This window comes from Triticum aestivum, chromosome 6B, assembly GCF_018294505.1.
Source record: "Triticum aestivum cultivar Chinese Spring chromosome 6B, IWGSC CS RefSeq v2.1, whole genome shotgun sequence".
NCBI lineage: Eukaryota > Viridiplantae > Streptophyta > Magnoliopsida > Poales > Poaceae > Triticum > Triticum aestivum.
The window spans coordinates 426,203,948-426,212,347 of record NC_057810.1 but is presented as its reverse complement, the minus strand read 5'-3'; the positions used below and the strand labels follow the sequence as shown (position 1 = coordinate 426,212,347).

General features: G+C 41.2%; 1 long non-coding RNA gene across 13 annotated transcripts; it reads left to right on the top strand.

Moving 5' to 3' along the window:
* Window positions 1-2,640: 2,640 nt before the first annotated feature.
* Window positions 2,641-8,027, top strand: LOC123137339 (uncharacterized). 13 transcript variants are annotated; one of them, XR_006468085.1, is made up of 11 exons: window positions 2,648-3,052; window positions 3,144-3,243; window positions 3,334-3,489; window positions 3,759-3,830; window positions 3,984-4,283; window positions 4,363-4,943; window positions 5,222-5,296; window positions 5,614-5,718; window positions 6,056-6,100; window positions 7,040-7,183; window positions 7,525-8,027. It is a non-coding gene; the product is annotated as an uncharacterized lncRNA (long non-coding RNA). The 13 variants fall into 13 exon arrangements; XR_006468087.1 differs by having other exon boundaries at window positions 2,641-3,052; window positions 4,363-4,536; window positions 4,879-5,055; window positions 5,614-7,183; XR_006468084.1 differs by having other exon boundaries at window positions 2,642-3,052; window positions 4,363-4,536; window positions 4,879-4,943; window positions 5,614-7,183.
* The last annotated feature ends 373 nt before the right edge of the window (window positions 8,028-8,400 follow it).

Below are 8,400 nucleotides of genomic sequence, written 5' to 3'. Positions count from 1 at the left end.
CACAAAGAACCTCAAAGAGTGCCCCAAGATTTCTACCGGAGAAACAAAGACAAGAACGTGCATCAACCCCTATGCGTAGATTACCCCAATGTCACCTCAGGAATCCGCGAGTTGTGTGCCAAAACATATATCAAGTGAATCAATACGATACCCCATTGTCACCACGAGTATTCATATGCAAGACATATATCAAGTGCTCTCAAATCCATAAAAGTATTCAATCCAATAAAACAAAATCTCAAAGGGAAAACTCAATTCACAACAAGACAGAGAGGGGAAAACACCATATGATCTGACTATATTAACAAAACCCACGATACATCAAGATCGTGACATCTCAAGAACACGAGAGAGAGATTAAACACATAGCTACTGGTACAAACCCTCAACCCCGAGGGTGGACTACTCCCTCCTCATCGTGGTGGCCGCCGGGATGATGAAGATGGCCACCGGTGATGATTTCCCCTTCCGGCGGAGTGCCGGAACGGGGTCTAGATTGGTTTTTGGTGGCTACAGAGGCCTGTGGCGGTGGAACTTCTGATCTAGGTTAACCCTGAGGGTTTGAGGGATATTTGACTATTTATAGGGCAAAGAGGGGGTACGGGAAGCCGCCGAGGTGGGCACAACCTACCTGGGCATGCCTGGGCCCCCAGGCGCCCTTTGGTGAGTTGTGCCCCCCTTGGGGCACCCCCAGGTGCTACTCTGGCCCATTGGAAGTGTTCTGGTCCATAAAAAGTCCACCAAAAGTTTTGCGGTGTTTGGACTCCGTTTGATATAGATTTCCTGCGATGTAAAAAGCAAGCAAAAAACAGCAACTGGCACCAGGCACTGGGTCAATAGGTTAGTCCCAAAAAATGATATAAAGTTGCTATAAAATGATTGTAAAACATCCAAGAACGATAATGTAACAGCATGAATACTTCATGAATTATAGATACGTTGGAGACGTATCAGCATCCCCAAGCTTAATTCCTCCACGTCCTCGAGTAGGTAAATGATAAAAGAAATAATTTATGAAGTGTGAATGTTAGCAAAGTGCATAAGTTTGATCAATGATAATTTCAAGCACTTCTCCTAGCATCATAACGGCAACTCTTTCTCATAAAACTCATCATGTTAAAGTAGCAACCAATTCACATGTTAAGGTTCAAACAGTGAATTCCCTTGAAACTCAACAACCTATATTCTTAGTCACAAACAATTGCAATTCAACTTATTCAATAGAGTCTAAGTAAGAGCTCCACATACTCAACCATAATATAGTCTTCTATGATTGCTAACACTCACCGCATACACATGAGCAAAACATTTCAACCGGACACATAGAAAGATAGGGGCTTATAATTTCTCCTCGCAGTGTATTCACCTCAAGGGTGATGCCAACAATAATAACTCATGCTACCCATATCCAACTGGATATATGTGCCTAGATCTTTCCTCACCATATAATGCTTGCCAAAAGAGAAAAATAAAAAGGAATAGAGAGAAAAACTTTGACTCTTCGCATAAAAGTAAATACTGAAAAGTAAAAGATAGGCCCTTCGCAGAGGGAAGCAGAGGTTGCCATGCGCTTTTTATTTGGATGCCCAAGATCTTAATGCAAAGGAACGTCACGTTATATTGCCCCTTATGATAGTAACCTTTATTATGTAGTCTGTCTCTTTTATCACTTTGCCATCACAAGTTCGTACAATGCTCAATTTTCCCTTACATTAAAATATCAAACATATTTAGGGGCAATTTTTATTGCCTTATTGCACCGATGACAACTTACTTGAAGGATCTTGCTCAATCCTTAGGTAGGTATGGTGGACTCTTGAAGATAAGATTTGGGTTTAAGGGTTTTTGGATGCACAAGTAGTATCTCTACTTGGTGCGGAATTTTTGGCTAGCAAAGATGGGGGAAAAGCACCACCTATTGAAGGATCTATGATAGTATAACTTCTATGTGAATATGAACAAACATAAACCATTAAGTTGTCTTGCTCGTCCAATGTCAACAATTTTGGCATATAATATTTTGATGGGGCTCACAATCACAAAATATTCCCAAGATAGTGTATTTGCATGTGAAGGTTCTCTTCGTTCTACTAATCATTCATGAATTGCTTGTATGACCAATATTGTGATTGTCAAGCTCCAAAAGATTTCACTTTCTAAACCCAATGTGAAGCAACCACTAGGCATGATATGAACATATAATTTCAACTTCATGATATTCAGTTCATTCAACAATTTAAACATATAAGGAGGTTGGGCGACCCCCCCCCCCCCTCACGAAGCTCCCCTGATTTACACCTTTGCTGGCCGTCCGATCTGCCAGATTTCGGTCAACCGAGTCGTCTAGACCGTTAGATTTTTACTGCATATTTTACCAAGCTGTTATTTTTCTGCTCCATGACTGGTGGGCTCGTTGTGCCTGTCTATTGGCTGGGTGAGACTTGCCCGGGTGAACCTTTCCTTGCATGTCGCGCGTCATGCGTTGCTTGGCTCATCTGCAATTGATGGAAAGGATGGACAGTCGCATGTACACCCGCCGCTACCCTTTGGCACTATGACGAATGGCCCGAGTTGGCTAATGGTCCCGCCAGTCAGCGTTTTCTGTAGTGGCTGGGTCATCCCATTGAATGTGCGAGAGTGCCTTAGGCCAGGCTGCAATTCCCACGCCTCCCGCAACGTGCGTAGACTCCTTTCGCCCAGACGCCCAGTCCCACAGCCGCCGCAGCACTCGGCCTCCATCCTCCTGCTCCACCATGAGAGCCTCCTCCTCCGGTCCTCACCCCCTCCTCGACTGGGATGTGCCTCCCTGCCCTAGCCTCCTTCTTTTTGGTTGGCGGTCGCTGCATCTCCTCATCGGGAGGAGTGACAGTAGCGGCATGTAGAGGGGGGAGCTCGACAGGAGCGGGGATGGTGCTCCACCGCCTATACGCGCTCCATAGCCGGCTCTTCCTCCTCCCATTCCCTCGCGCCGCCGGTGCTGGATCCGGCTTCTCTACCATCCCCTCCGCGCAGTCATCCGCACCCGCCGGCCAACTACCGGCGCATCACCCTGGTAAGTCCCAACCCATGCTCTGTTCTTATTCTCCGGCGAGGTTTTCTCAGCCCCGCATCTTTTTATCTTTATGTTTCTTCTCTGGCTTGAGGGAGTGGATTCCCATCACTAGATTCTTGGATAAAATGTGGAGATGCAAGATACTGCACAACCGCATGGACCAAACCTATAGCTGAATCGGCCTTGTTAAGGTGTGTATAAAATACAACATCAAAAAAGTAGTTGATATTATTAGTCGATTCTCCAATCTGATCGAAATATTCTCACGAATGTTTCTTTAGTGGCAATATATTGAGATCTAGAACATTGTGGAGCAACGAGTGACAAAAGTATTAGGTGAGATGTGGAACATTGCGGGTAACTCTTTGTTGACTGGATATATGAGATGCAACGTGAGCTTCTTCGCCTGTCCACATGAGTTCGTCCTATGCTAGAAGGTGAGCTGATCCCAACCTAGGCCTCATGATGCTTCTGCCCTTCATATGTTTTTACTCTTCTTAGATTTTACGCTAGGTGTATTAACATATATGCCACACACAAAATTTATATCTTAGTGTAAGAGTAAATAGGGATAAATCGTTGTGCCTTGTTGAAAAATTAGCACTACGGAAAAGAAAGGAAATTATTAAAGAAGGGATAAGGTTGATTAGGTTGTTGTGGTGTTTCTTTGTAAACAATGACATGCTAACTTGCTTGTTTAATTTAGGTGTGTGGGATATAGGAGATACACGGAGAGATATTTCAGTTGTAATCCAGCTTTATTTCATTGTCAAACATGGTAAGCATGCATAACGTGCTGGTCTTTTACTCTCCAGTTCTGCGCCACTGGTCAATTTTGAACTTGCAAACTGAATTGTAAAATGTTTGAATGTCTTGCTGCATGAAGTTTTCTTTACCTGCTCTGACTACTTCATCTGTATTTATTTAGCAGGTTCTACAATCTCCTGTGTTGCTACATCTTGATCTCCTGCATTGTTGTAACTCTGTTCTGCTACTCGAGGTTTGCTTCCTTTCTGACGTAATCTCTATCTGGTTTGTTTCTTGTCCCGTGTGAAATCATATTAGGCCTCTAGGATCTTGTGCTCCTATTATTCTTGTCTGTACTTTGTTAATTTTATCAGAAGAAGTGGGAGCAAAGCATACACATGCTTCCTTGGTGAGTTTAGAGTTTACCCTATCCCTGGAAGTTGAAATTGGCTCTCATGCGAGCGACGGCCTTTTGTTAGCCATGGTGAGTTTGAGGCTTCCCCTCTGCTCTTGCTAGCTAAAATTGGTTTCTTGTTTAATAATGTTCATCACGATGTACTCAGGAATACGAAGGAAGCTACAAAAGAGTCATATTGCATTTTCTTGAGATATCCGGCAAGGGAATCTGATTGTACCCAAACGTGATAGATCCCACTCTTCGGCAGCTTGAATCTAATGTTGTAGTGTCTGAATAAGACTAGGATCATGTTTACGATGCATTTTCCATCGATACAGAGGTATGAATCCTATGGTTGACATTGGTAAAAACTCTCAGTGAGCGCCCTACCTCCTGAATTAATAGTGAGAAGCCGTATATTTTACTTTTAGGTGTAAACAAATAGTAAAAGATGAGGTTGCCATCTCCTACTGAATTAATAGTGAGAAGCCTACCAGCTGGATTTTATTCTTGCATGATATCATGATATGAAGTATTATTCATATTTAGTATTTAGGATGTATGCATATATGTTACTGGTTAGCATGATACTATTAGCGGAAGTTGTAGTGCACCTTATGGTCGATGGTGGCATGCCACTCCAAACCACTCTGCTTTCCAATGACGCCGACAACCACAACAGGGGTGGATCCAGCCGCGAAGAGGCAGAGCGGCGGTCAACAGCGGTGGCCTGCTCCCAATTTGCAGGTGAGAAGGTGACACGACGGTGGTTGGTTTGCACAAATATTGATCAATCCAATCTGAGAATATTTTGTGAAGTATCTTGATTGGCATATCACAGGTTGCTAGAGCTGTTCAAGTAGGTGCATTCATTCTACTTTTGTTAATTTTTCTATCTATATTTTGTACTTAGTTTAGTTTGGATCGGTACCATAACAAGGCTAGGTTCAGTAACTATTTTTTGCTTTTTTACATAACGGCTGAATCAAATGCTCAGGTCAGTATGTATTGGTTAACAATGGCAGGGTCATTGTGGTGCATGTTGGGCCTTTGGTGTTGTGGAGTTCCTGCAAGATCGTTTCTGCATTCCTCACAGCATGGTGAGCGCATATGGACGATCTGTCTACTCTTTGGTCTACTTTAAACAGGCATGTTGGTCTTTTCATACATAACCATCATGTTGTTTCTATTCCAGAACATTTCACTTTATATCAATAAGCATTTATCTCCATGTTAACTTGGTGTAAGGTAGCCTTGACAATGTGTTGAGGCGATCTGCTCAGTGTAGGAACAAATAGTTGGCTGCTCCCATTTTTATCTCATTTCGTAATCATTGCAAGCTATGCCTATGTCAATATCTAAAAGTTTTTGGTGTTTGTTTCTCCTCCTTATATCAATATTTTCTTTTGATTTGTAGGACCGTTAGTAAGATTGCTCATTGGCAAGCGAAAGTGGTTTGCGGATTCTTGTACGACTAAGGAAGAAATTTGTTATTTGAAGTATGCACTAGAGATATTGCAAGGTATTTTTTGTTACTAGCTTCATACCTTATGGAACCTATGTACAGACAATGGTTCGTAACTGCAATTATTTTTGTCCTAATGATACAAGCAAATTGAAGAGTTAGACTTATGTATGGAAATTTAGATAGTGGTTCCTTGGAAAGCAGTTTAATTTCTTGCATTGATTCCTCATGCTATAAGCGACACCTTTCCTATTTCGTTAAAGAAGTAAACTCATGCTATACACCACCAGTCAACCTTGCGTTCAAGCAGGCCACTAGGCCAGGCCATTCAAGCAAACCTCGTTGCCACTACAGTTTAGTTCTTAGCTATGCGTGTGACTATTCCAATCGACAGGACAAAAAACTATGGGAGGAATCAAAGATAGGCATCTGACCTCAGGTACACATACCAATTGAAATAAGAGGTGATAATGTTATAATATAGATATACTGGATTTATTATTAACTTAACGACCAAACTGGATGGTAAAAGCTTACTTCACTTGGATAACAGGAGTCGGACACTGAAAGCTTGCTATCTAATTTTCTTCTCTGTGGAGGAAAAAATATACCGATAATTGGACATTGAAAGTCCGCTAAAATTATATTTAGAGCTGTATAGTGTATACCTTTATAATGTAGATCCTTGATCATGTTACACCTTTCTTGTTCTTATGGCGAAAGAAATAGCATATTGACCATTTCTATATTATTTATGTGCTTTTATTTTAATACGGTAGTGTCCATGCTTATGGATTTCTATATTTTTGTTGTCAATCTAGCATGCTTGTGTCACCCCCGTCCTGTTTTAGCTCTATTGATGGATGATTTCTGCCATTTCTTTTTATTCCTATTTCATGTGTAAGCATTTGATATATCATGAGGGTATGTATGATTTATTTGATATGGTCAAAGAAATCTCTACTCCAACTTCCCCATTGGATGGCTAATATGGGATATTGGGTTGTGGTTGTTATTCCTTCACATGGTTTAGGCACTTCTGAGTTTGTTCCCTTTGAAATGGTGTTTTTTGGATATAGGTATTGCTAATTGGTAATACTTATTGAAATGGTGTTTGTTGGATATAGATATTGCTGATTGGTAATACTTATACCTTACCTTTTTAGGTAATTTGTTCTGTTGCATCTGACTCTAGGTTGGTCTGTTCTTTCAGGAAGAAAAAGAATAGGTCAAATTAATTGGTCACAACTATGACTTTACGTCATGACCATAGCGCATAATTTCTCTTTATTTCTGCTATAATGTGCGCCAATTAGAAACTGCTATAAATGTGTTTTTCTTAATAATCTCACACTGGTGTGTTTTGCCTTCTCAAAAGAAAATCATGACAGGACCCCATGCCCCCATATCCATCCTTGAAGCCGGGTTGCGCGAGCTATGCTTGCAGGGGAAATTAACGCGCAAGTTTGCAGCAGCAAGGGTTTTTCTATGTCTTGATGGGAAGCTAAATTAGTTTGCTTAGGTACACTAGAGATGAAATGTCACATCATGTACAATCATTTTCTTTAACTAGTATGATGCATAAGATTTTTCATTAGTTCTCATAATTCATCCAGTATACGTTTTCTTTCAAACTAAAGAAATTAGAAAGTCATATAAGAGAAGCATGAATGACGAGGGGGTGAACTGGAAATGGGACCTTGCTACATCTTATTGTAGATAGCAAACCTCCATTCTTATTGTAGATAGCAGGCCTCCATTCTTTTTTTATTAAGGGGGGTTAAATATTTTATCATATGTGCTTGCCCACAATTTAAAGCAACTAAATTATAGATTTTATTTTCAATGTGTACATGGTTTCAGCGGGTCTCTGCGTCATTTGGCGTAACGGATTCACTCGAGGCCCAGCGGCGGACGGGAGAGGGTCACCGGCTAACACCGGCGAGCTGGTGGTTGGTGGCGGCTCGATCCACTCATGGATCTTCTTCCACTTCCCCGATGGCGAAGTTAGATGCAACCTGGTGGTTGGTGGCGGCTCGATCCACTCATGGAACCTTCTTGTTTCACTTCTCCGTTGCCTAACACCGAGCACTGGTCAAGGAGCATGGTATCAACGACGGCAGCCGGAAAAATGATTTAAAATCGGACTTTATACCAAAAAATAAGAATGTGTGTGTGTGTGTGTGTCATTGTACACAATAACACACCATTTTTTTGGCTAAAGGATATTTCATTTATTATCATACGTGCTTGCCTAGGCAAAGGCATATATTTTGTCTTAAGTTAAATGTATATATTCATATCATTGTACACAACATCAACCGTGTTTCCTATTACAGGGGATTAAACCATGAAATTTTATTTCATCGCGGGCATGGCTTCAGCATGTCTCTGCGCCATTTGGCGCAACGGGTCCACTAGTTTACTCATATGATATAAGTGAAGCACAAGAGTAAATGACAAACTACTCAAGATACAAGTGAAGATCAAGCGAGTAGTTATGTAAATGGGTAGCTATTTGAGGACTTTCTTTTATTTATAAAAACTTTTAGATCTAAGTGTTCTATTAAAACAGCAAGCAAAAAGCAAAACAAAATAAAATGTCAATCCAAGAATAGCACACATCATGTGAAGAAGCAAAAAAACTTAGGCTCAACCGATACTAACCGATAATTGTTGGAGAAGAAAGGTGGGATGCCTACCGGGGCATCCCCAAGCTTAGATGCTTGAGACTTCTTG